The 18,712-nt window shown below is 42.0% G+C and overlaps 1 protein-coding gene and 1 long non-coding RNA gene across 2 annotated transcripts in view; one reads left to right on the top strand and one right to left on the bottom strand.

Moving 5' to 3' along the window:
* GRM5 (glutamate metabotropic receptor 5) overlaps positions 1–18,712 on the top strand; it is a 623,817-nt gene that overhangs the window by 366,728 nt on the left and 238,377 nt on the right. The window lies entirely within an intron of this gene.
* LOC145523310 (uncharacterized) lies at positions 7,152–17,386 on the bottom strand. The gene is made up of 2 exons (XR_014066482.1): positions 17,353–17,386; positions 7,152–11,023 (listed from the first exon to the last, which is right to left on the bottom strand). It is a non-coding gene; the product is annotated as an uncharacterized LOC145523310 (long non-coding RNA).

Genomic DNA, 18,712 nt, shown 5'->3' with positions numbered 1-18,712 from the left:
CTGTGTGTATACTCTTTGATCAGTTTTGGTATCAGGGTGATAGTGGCCTCATAGAAGGAAATTGATAGTGTTCTTTCTGCAGTTTTTTGGAACAGTTTCAGAAGGATAGGTGTTGTCTCTTATCCAAATATTTGATGGAATTCCTGTGAAGCCATCTGGTCCTGGACTTTTGTTTGATTTGGAAGATTTTTGTTGTTGTTGGAATATTTTTAATCATAGTTTCAATTTCAGTACTTTGTGATTGTCTTCATGTTTTCTATTTCTTCCTGGTTCAGTCTTGGAAGGTTGTATTTTTATAAGCACTTATCCTTGTCTTCTAGGTTGTCCACTTTATTGGCATATAGTTGCTTGTAGTAGTCTCTATGATCTTTTGTATTTCTGTGGTGTCAGTCAGTTATTTGACATTTCTAATTTTACTAATTTGAGTCATCTCTCTTTTTTTCTTGATGAGTTTCCCTAAAGGTTTATCAATTTTGTAAAGAACCCACTTTTAGTGTCATTGATCTTTGCTGTTGTTTTCTTTGTTTCTATTTCATTTGTTTCTGTTCTGATTTTTGTATTTTCTTTCATTCTACTAACTTTGGATTTTGTTTGTTCTTTCTGTAGTTGTAGAGGTGTAAGGCTTGGTTGTCTGAGATTTTTCTTGTTTCTTGAGGTAAAATTGACTGGTATAAACTTCCTTCCTAGAACTGCTTTTGCTGTATCCCATAGGTTTTGGATTGTTGTGCTTTCATTTTCCTTTGTCTTAAGGTATTTTTTGATTCCTCTTTTATTTCTTCAGTGATCCATTGATTATTTAGTAGCTTATTGTTTAGCCTCCACATTTTTGTGTCTTTTACAGTTTCTTTCTCTGCAGTTGATTTCTAACGCATTGTGGTTGGAAAAGATGCTTCATATGATTTCAGTTTTCTTAAATTTACTCAGGTTTGCATTGTGGCCAAGCATGTGACCAATCCTGGAGAATTTTTCATGGGCACATGAGAAAAATGTTTATTCTGCTGCTTTGGAATGGAATTCATTTTTATGCTGATGGGTGGGGCTGTGTTCCCTCCCTGTAGTTTGGCCTGAGGCCAAGCTATGGTAGGGGCAATGGAATAATGGCAACCTCCTTCCAAAGGACATATGCCACCACACCACAGCTCCCTGGACTGTTGTAGTCAGTGCCCTTGACCCTGCAGCAGGCCACTGTCGACCCACACCTCTGCCGGAGACTCAGAGACACTCACAGGTAAGCCTGGCTCAGTCACTTAAAGAGTCACTGCTGCTTCCTCCTGGGTCTTGGTGCGCACAAGGTTTTGTTGTGGCCTCCAAGAGTCTGGTTCCCTCATGGTGCTCCATCGTTTGCTGGATCCCCAGGTTGGGAAATCTGTTGTGGGCCCTAGAACTTTTGCAACAGTGTGAGAACTTCTTTGGTATAATTGTTCTCCTGTTTATGGGTTGCCTGCTCGGCAGCTCTATAGTGGGGCTAATGGTGACACCTCCAAGAGGACTTATGCCACCTGCCAGGCCGCCCAGGTCTGCTTTAGCCAGAGCCCCTGTCCCCACAGCAGGTCACTGCTGACCCATGCCTCTGCAGGAGACACTCAAACTCTCAAATGCATGTCTAGCTCAGTCTCTTGGGATCACTGCTCCTTTCCCTCAGTACTGGTGTGTACAAGGTTTTGTTTGCACCCTCTGAGCGTCCCTCGTGGGTCTGAGATTTGATTTTAAACACGATTGCACCCCTGCTACTGTCTTGTTGGGGCTTCTCCTTTGCCCTTGGATGCAGGGTATCTTTTTTTATGGTGGGATCCAACATTCTCCTGTCGATGGTTGTTCAGCAGCTAGTTGTGATTTTGGTGTTTATGTAGAAGAAGATGAGTGCACATCCTTCTACTCCACCATCTTGATTGGAATGGAATGCTCTGTAAATATCAGTTAAGTTCATGTCATCTAATATGTCATTTATGGCCGTGTTCCTTGTTGATTTTCTATCTGGATGATCTCTCCACTGATGAAAGTGGGGTGTTAAAGTACCCTACTATTATTGTGTTACTGTTGATTTCTCCTTTTATGACTGTTAGTATTTGCCTTATACATTAAGGTGCTCCTGTATTACGTGCTAAGTTGCTTCAGTCGTGTCCAACTCTGCGACCCTATGGACTGTAGCCTGCCAGGATCCTTTTTCCATGAGATTCTCTAGGCAAGAATACTGGAGTGGGTTGCCATTCCCTGCTCCAGGGGATCTTCATGACCCAAGGATTGAACCTGCATCTCCTACCAAGATGCACCTGTTCTCAGTGGATTCTTTACCGCTAAGCACAAGTGCATATATATTCACAATTGTTATATCTTCTTTGTTTGATCCCTTAATTACTATATAGTATCTTTCTTTGTCTCCTGTAACAGTCTTTATTTTAAAATCTATTTTTTTCTTACATGAGTATTTCTATTCTAGCTTTCTTTTGATTTCCATTTGCATGGAATAACTTTTTCCATTCTCTCACTTTCATTCTGTATCTGTCCCTAGATCTGAAGTGGGTCTCTTGTAGACAGTATTTATATCGATCTTGTTTTTGTATCCATTCAGCAGTCTGTCTTTTGTCTCTTTGGTTTGGGGCATTTAATCTGTTAACATTTGAGGTAATTATCAACATATATGTGCTTGTTGCCTTATTGTTAATTGCTCTGGATTTGTTTTGGTAGGTCTGTTTTCTTCTCTTCCTCTTTTGTTTTCTACTCTTGTTATTTGATGACTAAATTTAGGGTTGTGTTTGGATTTCTCTTTATTTTTTGTGTATCTACTGTAGATATTTTTTTTTTACCATACCATGAGGTTTTTATAAAACAGTCTATATATAAACAAGATTGTTTTAAGTTTCTGGCCTTTTAACACATTATTGACCACAGACATATTAATGAAAGACACATTAATATGTCTTTTGTTGCTCATGCTCAGTCGCTTCCGTCAAGTCTGACTCTTTGTGACCCCATGGACTGTAGCTCGCTAGGCTCCTCTGTCCATAGGATTTCCCAAGCAAGAGTACTAGAGTGGATTGCCATTTCCTTCTCCAGGGGATCTTGCCAACCCAGAGATCAAACCTGTGTCTCTCAGTTCCTCTCATAGAAGCATTTAAATACATTAAAAAATATATCGTTTCTAAAGCTACTGCCTTCCCTCTGACCAGTTCTTCTCTTGACTTTGAAATTCTCTCCTTCTTGACTTTTAAAACTCCAAGACCTATTTCTTCTCCAACCTCTTTACCAGTCTTCTTCTCATTTACTTCAGTTCAGTTCAGTCCAGTCGCTCAGTCGTGTCCGACTCTTTGCGACCCCATGAATTGCAGCACGCCAGGCCTCTCTGTCCATCACCAAGTCCCGGAGTCTACCCAAACCCATGTCCATCGAGTCGGTGATGCCATCCAACCATCTCATCCTCTGTTGTCTCCTTCTCCTCCCGCCCCCAATTCTACCCAGCATTAGGGTCTTTTCCAATGAGTCAACCCTTCGCATGAGGTGGCCAAAGTATTGGAGTTTCAGCTTCAACATCAGTCCTTCCAATGAACACCCAGGATTGATCTCTTTTAGGATGGATTGATTGGATCTCCTTGCAGTCCAAGGGACTCTCAAGAATCTTCTCCAACACCACAGTTCAAAAGCATCAATTTTGCAGTGCTCAGCTTTCTTCACCGTCCAACTCTCACATCCATACATGACCACTGGAAAAACCATTTACTTCACCTGCTTCTAAATATCCATGTTCCTCTAAGCACAATTCCTCAGGACTCTTCCCACTTGCTCATTTCTTTTGTTACCTTAACATTATTGACTAGAGATATATCAATACATTTTTAAACAGTGACACTGTTAATATCACCATCACTGTGCCAAGTTGTTACAGCTTAAAACTGATCAAGGGCTAATTATACAACTTATGATTGTCATTATCATTCACATTTTGCTCTGTTAGACTTTTGTTCCATCCTTGTGTATGTTATAAATGTAAAATTTTCAAAAATGACACATTATGAAATTTTGAGTGAAGAATTTTTTGGTGAATTTTATGATATACTTTCTTCGACTGTCCACATAGCATATATACTAGTGTCTCAGAAGATGACAGTTCTTCAGAATATAGTTCTGATTCAGACAATGTGAATATTAGACCAACAAAAAGATAAAAATTCTTAGTGATTGACTTTGATAAGGAAAGTGAAAATGAAACTCACAGTGCTGGTGAATGTTCCTGTGCTTCTGCAGAAGAGTGGATTGAAGACAACATTTCATGGAAATTAGAAGACTTTATAGGTGTGTGAGCTGTAACTATTGAATGTGATAACTCACAAAGTGTTTGTGAAATAAAAGAATTAATTCTTGGCCTGCCAAAAGAAAAATTGCTGGCCACAGGAATTCGTTTCTGCAAAAAATCCCCTGGTCAATAATGAGTTAATTTCAAATGCATTTCCAATATCCTGCATTTATCTCTTGTCTTCTCACAGTTGCTGGTTTTGACATCATATTTCTGTGTGGATGATTTTCTACCTTTAGTGTATGTCTGCCTTTCCTGGTGAGCTTTTCTGTTTTGTAATTTTCTTGTTACTGTGAAAGTGATAATCACTCAGTCGTGTCCAATTCTTCTGCGACCCCATGGACTGTAGTTTCCAGGCTCCTCTGTCCATGGAATTCTCCAGGCAAGAATACTGGAGTGGGTTGCAATTTCCTTCTCCAGGGGATCTTCCTGACCCAGGGATCAAACCCGAGTCTCCTGCATTGCAGGCAGATTCTGTACAGTCTGAGCCACCAGGGAAGTCTAGTTGTGGCCTTTTCTCTTTCGCTTAGAGAAGTTCCTTTAACATCTGTTGCAAAGTTGGTCTGGTGGTGCTGGATTCTCTTACCTTTTGCTTGTTTGTAAAGCTTTTGTTCTGTTGAATCTGAATGAGTGCCTTGCTGGGTAGAGTATTCTTGGTCGTAGCCTCTTTCATTTTGTCACTTTAAATATATTGTGACACTCCCTTCTGGTCTGGAGAATTTCTATAGAGACTTCACTTGATAACCTTATGAGAATTCCCCTGTATGTAATTTGCTGCTTTTACCTTGTTATTTTTAATACTTTGTCTTTAATTTTTGACAACTTGATTACTCTTTGTCTGAGCATGTTCCTTGCATTCATCCTGTATGGGACTCTTTGTGCTTCCTGGGATTAGATGACTTTCTTCTCCCATATTAGAGAACTTTTCAGCTACCATCTCCTCAAATATATTTTCTTGAGTCCTTTCTTTCTCTTTTCGTCTAGTGGAACCCCTATAATGTGAATGTCAGTGTGTTTCATATTGTCACAGAGATCTCTGGATCCTCAAGTCTTTTCATTGTTTTTTCTTTATTCTGTACCATGACAGTGATTTCCATCATTCTCTCTTCCATATCACTTACTGTTCTTCTGCTTCAGTTATTCTAGTATTGATACTTTCCAGTGTATTTTTCTTTTCCAGTATTGTATTGTTCATCTCTGTTTGTTTTTTTTAGTTCATTTAGGTTTTTGTTAAACATTTCTTGTATCTTCTTGATCTCTGCCTCCATTCTTTTTCTGAGATATTGGATCATCTTTATTGTCATTACTCTGAAGAATTTTTCATGTAGATTGCATACCTTAACTTCACTTAGTTGTTCTTTTGGGGTTTTATCTTGTTCCCTCATCTAGGACATACTCCTTTGCAGTCTCATTTTGTCTGATTTTCTGTGATTGTGGTTTCTATTCTGTAGGCTGCAGGGTTATAGTTCTTGCTTCTGCTATCTGCCCCCAGGTGGATGAGGCTGATCTAGAGTCTTGTGCAGGCTTCCTGGTGGAAGTGGCTGGTTTCTGCCCACTGGTGGGTGGAGCTGTGTGTTGTCCCTCAGGTGGGCAGGGCCATGTCAACAACTGTGTTTACCAGGCAGCTGTGTGGTCAGAAAAGCTTTAAGTGGTCTGTCTGCTGATGGGTAGGGCTGTGTTTCTTCCCTGTTGGTTGTCTGGTCTGAGGCATACCAGCATCGGAGTCTACAGGCTGCTGGGTGGTGCCAGGTCTTGGTGAGAAAGTGGCAGCCTCCAGGAGGGCTCACACCAATAAGTTCTCCCCAGAACTACTGCTTCCAGTGTCTTAGTCCCTGCAGGGAGCCACTGCTGTGCCCTGCCTCCACAGAAGACCCTCTAATACTAGCAGGCCTAGCTTCTCATGAGATAACCGCTTTTTACCCCGGGTCCTAGTATGCACAAGACCTTGTGTGTGATCTCCAAATGTGGGGTTTCCATTTCCCCCAGTCCTTTGGAATTCCTGAGGTCAGACCCCCTACCCTTCAAAGCCAGACTCTCTGGGAGACCCTCCTCCTATTGCCAGACCCCAAGACTGGGGAGCCTGGTGGTGGGGTTTGAAACTTTCAATCTTATGGGAGAACTTCTGTGGTATAATTATTTTCCAGTTTGTAGCTCACATGGGATTTGACTTTACTGTGATTTTATTTTATTGTGCCCCTCCTACTGGCCTGTTGTGTCTTCTTCTTTGTCTTTGGATATAGGACTTTTTTGGCAGGTTCCAGCATTTTTTGTTGTTGTTAATGGCTGTTGTGGAATTAGTTGTGGTTTTAGTGCCTTTGTAAGAGGTGGGTGAGCTTATGACCTTCTACTCTGCCATCTTGTCTCTATCCAGCACGTATAATTTCAATGATAACTTTTAATTAATTAATGGAGTAGGGATCAAAAAAGACTGCTTTCCTCAAGGATTTAGCAAATAATTTTGATCCTTTAGAGTCAAATAATATCTCATTATATTTTGCAAAGTGATTTATAATAACATGCTGTATTTTCATCCACACTTATTCTGCAAGGGTGAAGAAAATGAGTTCTAAGGATCTTAAGTGATTAGTCTAGAATGCTACAAGTAGTACGTGACAGAGCCATAATAAGCCCAAGTTGCTGGGAATTCATGTCCTGCTATTACTGCTTCCTTGGGCTCTTGAGCAAGCCCGTCCTACTCACCTGCTCAGCAAAAGTTTCTCTCAGATCCTAAAAATAAAAGGGTTTCAATAAACTTTTCTTAGGGATGTGCTGAAAACTATTCTTTTCCAGACCTTTTCTTTTCTTTTTTTCTTTTTGCCAATATGTTCTTCCCACCCACCATTTTTATGAAACCAAACAACACTTTCTGTGGTGAACACAGTTGTAACTTTGCAAGTGCTTTATTTTTGAACAGATGAAGGAACAATGACTGTCTTCGGGGAATCTTGTTTGAAACCTCTTGATTGCAGAGTGCCCCATTTCTGAGAAACAGTAGCTAAGGTAATTCAACTCCTGGGGCAGTTTAAATTGAAATGTTTAGATTGATGAATGTGAGTACACAGCACTCTCCCTCTGGCTGGTTGGGGAGAGAGAACTGAAGGGGCCTTTAGCAGGAAGCTAGAAGAGGCAGCTTGGTAGGCAGCAGAGCTGTTACTTGCTTTCTTTCCAACTTTGTCCTGCCAACTCCAGTGCACAGTTGTTTCCTGTTGAGAGCAGATGCCTTTTGTACAGTTCGTGTTTGTGGAGAAAGATTTTCAGACACTCAGATATAATGGGGCATTCACACATTCAAAGACCATTTAAATTTGTCCCCAGGGCATGTGGTGATGGTGCCAGGAGCACACACTTGCCTAGAAATGGTCATGGAAATATAGCCTCTGTTGACTTAGGGTTGATTAGGCAAATCAACTAGCACATGCAGGTTTCTGCTCTGACCAGGCAGGATGACGTTTGGCTAGCTTCTTTTCCAGAGGCTTCTTTGGGTACCTCACTACAGACACCTGGACTTAAATTTCATTTCCAAGAATGCCCTTCCTCACTGCAGTCCTTGGGTCATTGCCTGCTTTACTTATGCCAGCAGTCCTGAAAATCTATCAATATTGCAAATCCAAGCTTGTGAGACTCTGTTTAAAAGATTCTTTAATGTTCAGATAAAATCCAGATCAGTTAATCTTGCTGTATATGACCTGACCTAGAACTAACCATTGCCTCATGGTCAATTAGTTCTTCATTCCCTCACATGCTGCTGATATATACAATACTTGGCAGGGCCCTGGACATAGTTAATAATCTGACTGTCTTTGCACAGGCCACTCTCTTCCTCGCCACTCTCCTTCCTCAGTCCACTCACTTATCCTTCCACATAACTAAGTATCTTCTCCTTTGGGAAGCTTTCTCTGATGTCTAAACTTGCCTACCCTTCCCAGAGTACTCTATACTTCTTTCCACAACAGTACTTACCATGTTTATCATGTACAGGTATAAATGAAACTCACAATTCACAAAAATGTTAAAAAATTTTGTGGAAACTAGAATTGTTAAAATACGGTTATCAATTTTCTTGCCTCTCCCATTAGGCCTTTTGAGGGTAACTATTCTATCAATCCTTTGCATAAAGTAGCTTCTACCATTATATCTGGTTCATTTTGGGATCCTGGTAATTGTTTGCTGTTCTTTAATAAGCATGTGAGATTTTATGGGTAGTTAACCAGGTGATATTTCTAATGTGTCCAGATGTGATATACAATAGATCTAAGAAAGCTGGTTTTTATGACTACTAAAATTTGGGAGTTAAAGTCAGTTTTCCCATAAAAGTTTTTATATAACTCTAGAAATAACACGCCATTTCCTCAACCCTGAGCATCCTCAGTGTTCAAGGCTATGTGTGGGAGGATCTTTCACATACATAGGCTAGTGTGATGGTCACTAATCTCTATGGTGGAGAAGTGGTCTCAAAATTTTACAGATGAAAAGACGCTCAGAAAAGGAAAACAGTTTGAAAGATACCATGTTAAGTAGCAGAGACACATTTCAAATCCAATACATCTCAAAGTCTTTAGCCTTAAAATCATTTTAGCTTCCTTCCCCCATCCAGTGGTTCCCAAAATGTGAGCTGTCTACAAGAGATTGATACAAAGAAAAATCATTAAATAGGTCTGAATCTCATTCTACTCCATTTCTCATTCAATCCTTTTGTTGTTGTTCAGTTGCTCAGTCGTGTCCAACTCTTTGCAACCCCATGGACTGCAGCATGCCAGGCTTCCCTGTCCTTCACCATCTCCTGGAGCTTGCTCAAACTCATGTTCATTGAGTCAGTGATGCCATCCAATCATCTTGTCCTCTGTCATCCCCTTCTTCTCCTGACTTCAATCTTTCCCAGCATCAGTGTCTTTTCTAATGAGTCGGCTCTTCACATCAGGTGGCCAAAGTATTGGAGCTTCAGCATCAGTCCTCCCAATGAATATTCAGGACTGATTTCCTTTAGGATGAACTGGTTTGAGCTCCTTCCTGTCCAAGGGACTCTCAAGAGTCTTCTCCAAAACACCACAGTTCAAAAGCATCAACTTTTCAATGCTTAGCCTTCTTTATGGTTTAAATCTCACATCCGTACATGACTACTGGAAAAACCATAGTTTTGACTAGATGAGCCTTTGTAAGCAAGGTAATGTCTCTGATTTTTAATATGCTGTATAGGATTGTCATAGATTTTCTTCAAAGGAGCAAGTGTCTATTATTTCATGGCTGCAGTCACCATCTGCAGTGATTTTGGAGCCCAAGAAAATAAAATCTGCCACTGTTCGCATTGTTTCCCCATCTATTTGCCATGAAGTGATGGGACCAGATATCACAATCTTAGTTTTTTGAATGTTGAGTTTTAAGCCAGCTTATTCACTCCTCTTTCACTTTCATCAAGAGGCTCTTTACTTCTTCACTTTCTGCCATTAGGGTAGTGTCATCTGCATATCTGAGGTTATTGATATTTCTCCTGGCAATCTTGATTTCAGCTTGTGCTTCATCCAGCTCAGCATTTCACATGATGTACTCTGCATAGAACTTAAATAAGCAGAGTGATAATATACAGCCTTGACGTACTCCTTTCCCAATCTGGAACCAGTCCATTGTTCCATGTCCAGTTCTAACTGTTGCTTCTTGACCTGTGTACAGGTTTCGCTGGAGGCAGGTCAGGTGTTCCGGTATTCCCATCTGTTGAAGAATCTTCCACAGTTTGTTGTGATCCACACAGGCAAAAGATTTAGCATTATCAATGAAACAGAAGTAGATTTTTTTCTGGAATTCTCTTGCTTTTTCCATGATCCAGTGGATGTTGGCAATTAAATCTCTGGTTTCTCTGCCTTTCTAAATCCAGCTTGAACATGTGGGAGTTCTTGGTTCATGTGCTATTGAAGCCTCTCTTGAAGAATTTTAAGTATTACTTTGCTAGCGTATGAAATGAGTGCAATTGTGCGGTAGTTTGAACATTCTTTGGCATTCCCCTTCTTAGGGATTGGAATGAAAACTGACCTTTTCCAGTGCTGCGGCCACTGCTGGGTTTTCCAAATTTGCTAGCATGTTGAGTGCAGCACTTTCACAGCATCATCTTTTAGGATTTGAAATTGCTCAGCCAGAATTCCATCACCTCCACTAGCTTTGCTCGTAGTGATGCTTCCTAAGGCCCACTTGACTTCGCATTCCAGGATATCTGGCTCTAGGTGAGTGATCACACCATCGTGGTTATCTGGGTCATTGAGATCTTTTTTGTATAGTTCTTCTGTGTATTCTTGCCACCTCTTTTTAATATGTTCTGCTTCTATTAGGTCCATACTGTTTCTGTCCTTTATTATGCCCATCTTTGCATGAAATATTCCCTTGGAATCTTTAATTTTCTTGAAAAGATCTCTAGTCTCCCATTCTATTCTTTTCCTTTATGTCTTTGCATGTTCACTTAGGAAGGCTTTCTTACCTCTCTTTTCTATTCTTTGGAACTCTCCATTCAGATGGGTATATCTTTCCTTTTCTCCTTTGCCTTTCACTTCTCTTCTTTTCTGAGCTATTTCTCAGGCCTTCTCAGACAACCATTTTGCCTTTTTGCATTTCATTTTCTTAATCAGTCCTTTTAGATCATATAAAATAGATACTCTCACTTTGCTTCACATGTGCGCAGGTAATTGCACCCAGTTAGGCTACTTCCTTTGCATTGATGGATGTCCCCAATGGCTCAGTGGGTAAAGAATCTGCCTGCAATTCAAAAGACACAGGAGATGCAGGAGATGAAGGTTGGATCCCTGGGTTAGAAAGATCCCCTGGAGAAGGAAATTTCAACCCATTCCAGTATTATTGCCTGAAAAATTCCATGGACAGAGGAGCCTTGCAGTCTACTGTCCAAGGAGTTGCAAAGAGTCAGACATGACTGAGTGACTAAACACAAACACAGACACACACACACCATAACTTAATGCTCTTCGGCCTCCTCTTATCACCTCAGTAAAGGAGTATAGTTTCAAAGATATATGGAGGTTGTTTGAAGGCACAAAGAATGTTCAAATCCCCTACTAACAAATGTTCTTCCTTTTCAAAGACTCCTGAAGAACTTACGCACAAAGAAAAATACTACGATTTATTAACTGGGTCATGATCCATAGCACCACTGATGTACCACTAGAGTTTGAGACCTAAATGTCCTCCTTATTCTCAGCTAAACCTCATCAGAGCCACATGATTGCATCACCTACTGGAGGCCCCACAGTACAGAAATTTGAAGTAATAGCCAGCATTCTCAGCCAGACACAAAGGGAAATATATAGGTAGGTGTCATATATGCACAAAGTAGAGTAGTTGGAGATGCACAGGCTGGTTGGCTTAGCCAACTAGTACCCTAGTGTGCATGGCTTTTATATTCACAATGTCAATGCTCTTTTATCTACCACATACTTATCTATAACGTACCAAATGGCAGACATTGATCTGAGTACATGTGCATGCTAAGTCACTTCAGTCGTGTCCAACTCTTTGTGACCCTATGAACCATAGCCTGCCAGACTCTGTCCATGGAATTTTTCAGGCTAGAATATTGCAGCGGGTTTCCATGCCCTTCTCCAGGGGATTTCCCTGACCCAGGGCTTGAATCGGGGTCTCTTAAGTCTCCTGCATTGAAAGGCGGATTCTTTACCACTAGCGCCACCTGGGAAGCCCCATTGATCTGAGTATTTTGAGATATTAACATAGTAACTATATGTGGTAGGTACTACTAATATTTTATAAATGAGGAAACTCGGGCACGTTAATTTCCCCAAGATTACACAGCTAACAGCAGAACTAGGAGTCACCGTCAGACATTCAAGCACCAGTGATCATCCTGTGATTTACTGAGCTAGGATCAGTCAGACTATCCACTGGTGTTCCCCTTGAGGGACTTAGAGAGGAGTAACACAGAGAGATGCAGAAGTATTCTTTGGACCTCATCTGGTGGGAATAAGAGAAAGAGAGAGAAGGTTCAACTTCATTCATCCTCAAACACTGCAATCTGTATACCAGGTCGTCAGCATTTCTCCTACTGTAAGATCCCCAATTTCATGAGCTTTTAACACCAATGATTTGTGACTGCTAACTAAATACCACACCCATTAATGAGATACCAATTCTACACACAGCTACTAAGTTTTGATTTAAATTTAGCTATGAGAAAAAGTATAGATGTTGTAAAATTAAAAGCATTTGTACCTTGGAGAATTTGTACAAGCTTTCTTGCAAAATAAAAGGATTTACTTGAAGGCAGATCAATTTATCTATTCTGTCTAAGAATTTGCTATTAAGACATAGGGGAAATCACTGTAGGAAGCAGTTTTTTAAATGATGTAATTATACATCCAGGTTTATACCCATTAATCCCTGGACAACTGTTAACATTGCCCCGTTTCACCCTCAAAAATGTCCTGAGTTGGATGATAAATGGCATAGCTACTCTGTCTCCAAAAACACCCCTGTCCAGAACTGTACTCTCAACTGTGACGAGTGACAGCAATACACAGATGGAAGACTGGAAGACACTCCCCCCAAAAGATTTCACAAACTGTATTTCACTCCACTTTGAGGGAGATACATAAAAATTATAATATAGTACAACAGATGCCAGGATAGAGATGAGACATGGTGCCTGGAGAGTAAAGAAGAGGTACTAAAGGTAGCATGAAATGTGAGGGCTTAGAGACTGTTTCTAAAAGAGAAAACACTTTAGCTGCATATTAAAGTTTCAAAAATTTTAATCAGTATCTGAGGATCTGTTGAAAGATGAACTTTCAGAACAGAGAAACACCAAATGAAGTCTGATAAGATGGAGAGATATAACACATAGTGGTCAAGAAGCACAGAATCCGGAATCAGAGTATCAGATTTTGAATACCAGGTCTGTGAAATTCAAGCTGTGTGACTTTAGGAGGTTATTGAACCTCTCTGAGTCTTGGTGTCTTCATGGATAAAATGGAGATCAATGGTATCTAGGGTTGTTGTGAGTCTTTAATAATTTAATGCATATAAAAACCTCTAGATACCTAGTAAGTGCTATAAAAGATTGGTTGTTGTTAGTTTAATAAGACTGAAATAAGTAGAGTGTCTGCATGTGAATATAAGTTAGGAGAGGAGAGCAATTTCTTGTGTGACATACCCAAGGAGTCTGCTCTTGATCCTGAGGAAAACGGCAATTATTGAAGGGAGTGACATACAGAGGAGTGATATGATCAGATTGGACTTTTAAAGATTAATCTTTCTTGGCAACCTTTCCTTTGCTGAGGATGGACTGGAGTTGAGATTAGCAGGAGGCAGAAGGAAAAGTTCTATCACAGTAGATTGCGAGTGGCGGTAAGAAGGAGAATACCCTGTTCTGTTTAGGTTGTTAGGCAGCATCACCTAACTCCATGTCAAAACCTTCACTACAGTGGAGGCAGATCCTTACCACAAAAGCTTGGTAACCAAATTAGGGGTGTGGAGATGAAATTTGAGCCAGTAATACTTTGCTGCAAAGTAATACCTTAGCATCTATTTTTTTAAATAAATTTATTTATTTTAGTTGGGGTAATTACTTTACAATATTGTAGTGGTTTTTGCCATACATTGACATGAATCAGCCATGGGTTAGCAGCAGCAGCAGCAGCAGCAGCAGCCATGGGTTTACATGTGTTCCCCATCCTGAACCCCCCTCCCACCTCCCTTCCCATCCCATCCCTCTGCATCTATTTTTATAAAGGTTTTGCTGAGGGGTGACTGAATGTTAAAACTGCAAAGAACCTTCAGTCCAGTGGTTGTCTACACTGACTACTATTGACATCCCACACAATACCAATCCCCAGGTCCCACACTTTAGCAATTAAGGAAGGGGATCTGGAAGTGGGACTCAAGCTCTGAGGTGTCTTCAAAGCTCCCCAGGTGACTGTAATGGGCAGCCTCGACAGAGAACAACCACTGATCTCATCCAGCCCCCTCCTCTGAACACACGGGGAAGGTGAGTCCCCGACTTCTTTCAGAATGTGGGCAGCACTCCTATTACCAGTCTTACCTATAATATATAAATATTGTTTCTAAGGAATTTATAGGGCTTCCCAGGTGGTGCTAGTGGTAAAGAATAATGCCAATGCCAATCCACCTGCCAGTGCAAGAGAACAGGAGACATGGGTTTGATCCCTGGGTCAGGAAGATCCCCTGGAGGAGGGCATGGCAACCCACTCCAGTATCCTTGCCTGGAGAATCCCATGGACAGAGGAGCCTGGCAGCCTACAGTCTGTGGGAGCTCAGAGTTGGACATGACTAAGCACACGAGTGCACACATACACACGAATTTATAACTAGATTAGAACTTCTTGGACACTGAATATAAAATCATATTTTGTAATAAATGTATGCCGATGCTAGAAACTGGGAGAATACATAAGACATGAAAAGAAAAATTTTAAATAAGACAACCAAGAAGGAAGAGATTTATGCAAACAAAAGGAAATGAGACCACATATGCATTCCAGTGACCTAGGGTGGACAGGGTTTACTAAGCTATGCATACTGGTTTCTTCCTCTGGTAGGCAGAGAAAAAGTAATTAGGAGAGAATAGAAAAGAATAGAGATAAGAAAAAATGTCCTGTGAAAGCAAGCGGTTGTGTCTGTCTTGTTCACTCTTGCATCCCTAGCATGGAGGGCAGCACTTTGCAAATAAACTAGTTCCATGCCTTTGCTAAGGACTAAACAACAGGAAGACAGGAACGAATGAAGGAGAGCAAAAGAGTCGGGCAGAGTCATGCATTCACTTTTTCTTGTAGGCCTATTACATCTTTCTGAATGGCCTCAGGGATGAGAAAATAATTTTCAAAATGTTCAGTTCCTCTGATATCCCAGCCTTTCTCTTTCTGCCAGAAGCAGCTTTCTTTAGGAGAGAAATCAGTGGTGGTCCCTGTCCTGGGTCTGATGCTCTGTGTAGGGAAGACATTCACTGATGCTCCATGCATAAAAGTGGGGCCTCAGTAGAGAATAAGTTCTGGATTTAAAATCAGGCCCTGTTATATCTCATGTGACCTGAGGCCAAGTCCTTAACTGCTTTATCAACAGATTCCTTACAGTGGATATTTCTATGGACTCAGTGCTTGTGTGCCCTGTCCCACACTACCCCCAAACCCTATTGACATGTTGAGGCCCTAATATAGTAGTATTTGGAGGTGGGGCCTTCAAATTAAATTACAGCATGAAGGTATTAATAGATTCCTCATCATGGGATTAGTGAAAGTCGCTCAGTCGTGTCTGACTCTTTGCAACCCCATGGACTATACAGTCCATGGAATTCTCCAGGCCAGAATACTGCAGTGGGCAGCCTTTCCCTTCTCCAGGGGATCTTCCCAACTCAGGGATCAAACCCAGGTCTCCCACATTGCAGGCGGATTCTTTACCAGCTGAGCCACAAGGGAAGCCATCATGGGATTAGTGCCCTTGTAAAAAGAGAAAGAGACAGAAGCATTCTCTCTTCCCTCCCCCTCCCCTTTCTCTCTGTGCCTGCACTAAGCAAAAGCCATGTAAGGGCATGAGAAAACAGTTGTCTGTTTTCTGTAAAGCAGGAAATAGCCCCTCACCAGAGGGAATCCGCTGGCACCTTGATCTTGGACTTCTCGGGCTCCAGACCCTGCCCTATAGGCCTACCTGTGGTCCCACTATGATCAAAGACTGGGAATCAGGCATTTTAAGGTAATGTTGTTGTTGTTCAATCATGTCCAACTATTTGGAACACTATGGACTGCAGCACACCAGGCTTCCCAGTCCTTCACTATCTCCCGGAGTTTGCTCAAACTCATGTCCATTGAGTCAATGATGCCACCCAACTGTCTCATCCTGCGTAGCCCCCCTTTCCTCTTGCCCTCAATATTTCCCAGCATCAGGGTCTTTTCCAGTGAGTCAGCTCTTGGCATAAGATGGCCAAAGTAATGGAATTTCAGCTTCAGCATCAGTCCTTCCAATGAATAGTCAAGGTTGATTTCCTTTAGGATTGACTGGTTTGATCTCCCTGCTGTCCAACGGACTCTCAAGAGTCTTCTACACCACAGTTCACGAGCATCAATTCTTTGGTGCTCAGCGTTCTTTATAGTCCAACTCTTACATCCACATGACTACTGGAAAAACCATAGCTTTGACTAGATGGATGTTTGTCAGCAAAGTGATGTCTCTGCTTTATAATACTCTGTCTAGGTTTTTCATATTAAGGTAATACAAGGTGTTCCTATCCCTTTCCTCAGGTGTCCAATCCTGTATACAAAGTGATACGTTTCTTATAAAGAGATTGCCATTCATACTTAGAGTATAATCAGATAAGCAGGAAATATGACTGAAAAGAAGCTTCTTTCTTTCTCTAAATATTTGCTTTAGGGATCTTGATTGTTCCATGAGAGGTTACAACATGTGGCAGGGAATGGTTATGGGGGGGATGGGGGGGATGGGGGGGATGGGGGGGTGGGGGGGTGGGACTCAGATCTTTCTCCTGGATACAGACATGTGCTAATGATTTAGAGTTTATATACAGCAAGATTTTAGGCTGAATTCTCCACTTTAAGTTGACCCAACTTGAGAAAATAGTTGCTGATTAAACAAATAGGATCTGCAGTCCTCTCATTGAAAACATCCCTGTATATATTAGTTTGCTAGAGTGGCCATAACAAAAGACCAAAAAATGGCCCATTTAAACAAAGAAAGGGTCATTCTGGAGGCTGGAATCCCAAGAGCAGGGTGCTACAGGGTTGGTTTCTTCCAAGGCCTCCCTCCCTGGGTGGCGGAAGGCTACCCACTGTTGCCTCTGCACACGGTTGTCCGTCTGTGCACACACACTCCAGGTGTCCCTCTGTGTCCTAATCTCTTCTTCTTACAAGGACACCAGCCCATTTGGATTAAGCAGCCCCTAAGACCTCATTTCAGGCTTCCCTGGTGGCTCAGTGTACCTAAGCTAATACCTCAAGATGCCCCCCCCCATTACTCTGTAAGGGGGGCAAAATCTGGGAGGGGCGGAATGTGATGGGACCCATGAATCCAGTGGATGGATGTGACTCCCATACCTCTCTGGCTGATCAGCGAGTCCCGTGTTCTGGTGCAGGATTATGCAGGACCCTGTGTTGGTGAATCAGACAGTTTTGTGAAATCATCATTTAGTGAGGTCAGCAGAGGCCCTGTGGGCAGGACAGGTAAACCCATAAATGGATTATGCGCTGATATCAGTGAAAATTGCTCATTTCAAGATGGAAGAAGGACAACACAGATGACATGCCATCCAGTGTCTTGTGGGTCTCATTGAGTGATACTGCCATACTGGGGACTTGGACACGGTCTCTGCTGCTTACAGGTTAAACCTTAGACACTGTCAGTAACTGGACCATTCTTGGAGAACGAGAGCCCATGCTGTTAGCCACAGGCGTGATAAGTAGCTCCCCTCTCTGTGAGCCCTCTGTGTCAGCAGACAGAGAATGGTTGGTATCATGCGGTTGTCTGGTGCCTATGATGAGCTGTAACGGGCAGCACAAACTTCTTCACACTGTGACTACTCTCACGGGTCCAGAATGTGTCTTTTCCACAGACCTCTTTGTTGCTGATTAACCAGCCATTCAACACCATCCAATAATCCAGATATATTCTACTTTAGGCCCCTTTTCTTTGCACAAACATGGATATCCACCAAACTGTGGCCCGCTAGGAGGATTTTCTCACACCACTATTTTTCAGGGCTACCCTGAGAAGATCTGTGGTGTAGCAACAGCCCAGTTTTGCCTTTGACCCATTCACTAGCTCATCCATTAAACAAGCTCAGGTTTTTTCTCTTCTGTTATTGTGCCAAGAGAAACTCTCCATGCAGCCATAGGTGTTAGCTTCAGGAGAATTGCTGCTGCTGCTGCTGCTAAGTCGCTTCAGTCGTGTCCGACTCTGTGCGACCCCATAGACGGCAGCCCACCAGGCTCCTTCGTCTCTGGGATTCTCCAGGCAAGAATATTGGAGTGGGTTGCCATTTCCTTCTCCAGTGCATGAAAGTGAAAAGTGAAAGTGAAGTCGCTCAGTCGTGTCTGACTCTTTGCGACCCCATGGGCTGCAGCCTACCAGGCTCCTCCGTCCATGGGGTTTCCCAGGCAAGAGTACTGGAGTGGGGTGCCATTTTACTGATTTATTATTATAGTGGATGACATGGAGTCTGGACCAGCTACATATCTGGCACACAAGTGCTTGCTGGCCTTGCTCGTGCCTGATCCAAAATGGACCACTTGCTCATCTTGCACTAGAATGCTGCTTCACCCACCAGAATTGTCTCCATTTGGAATAACAGGGTCTGCCTTTGTACCTCCACATCACCAGTCACTGGAAGATGGCAGCACCCACGGATGTTGGGTGCTGGGTGAGGCAGCTCCCGAGCCCCTTAGGCTGAGGCAACTG

Source organism: Giraffa tippelskirchi, chromosome 10, assembly GCF_054371585.1.
Source record: "Giraffa tippelskirchi isolate mGirTip1 chromosome 10, T2T-mGirTip1v1.2.pri, whole genome shotgun sequence".
Taxonomy (NCBI): domain Eukaryota; kingdom Metazoa; phylum Chordata; class Mammalia; order Artiodactyla; family Giraffidae; genus Giraffa; species Giraffa tippelskirchi.
Note: the sequence above shows the minus strand (reverse complement) of the source record. Positions and strands in the feature narration are given on the sequence as shown.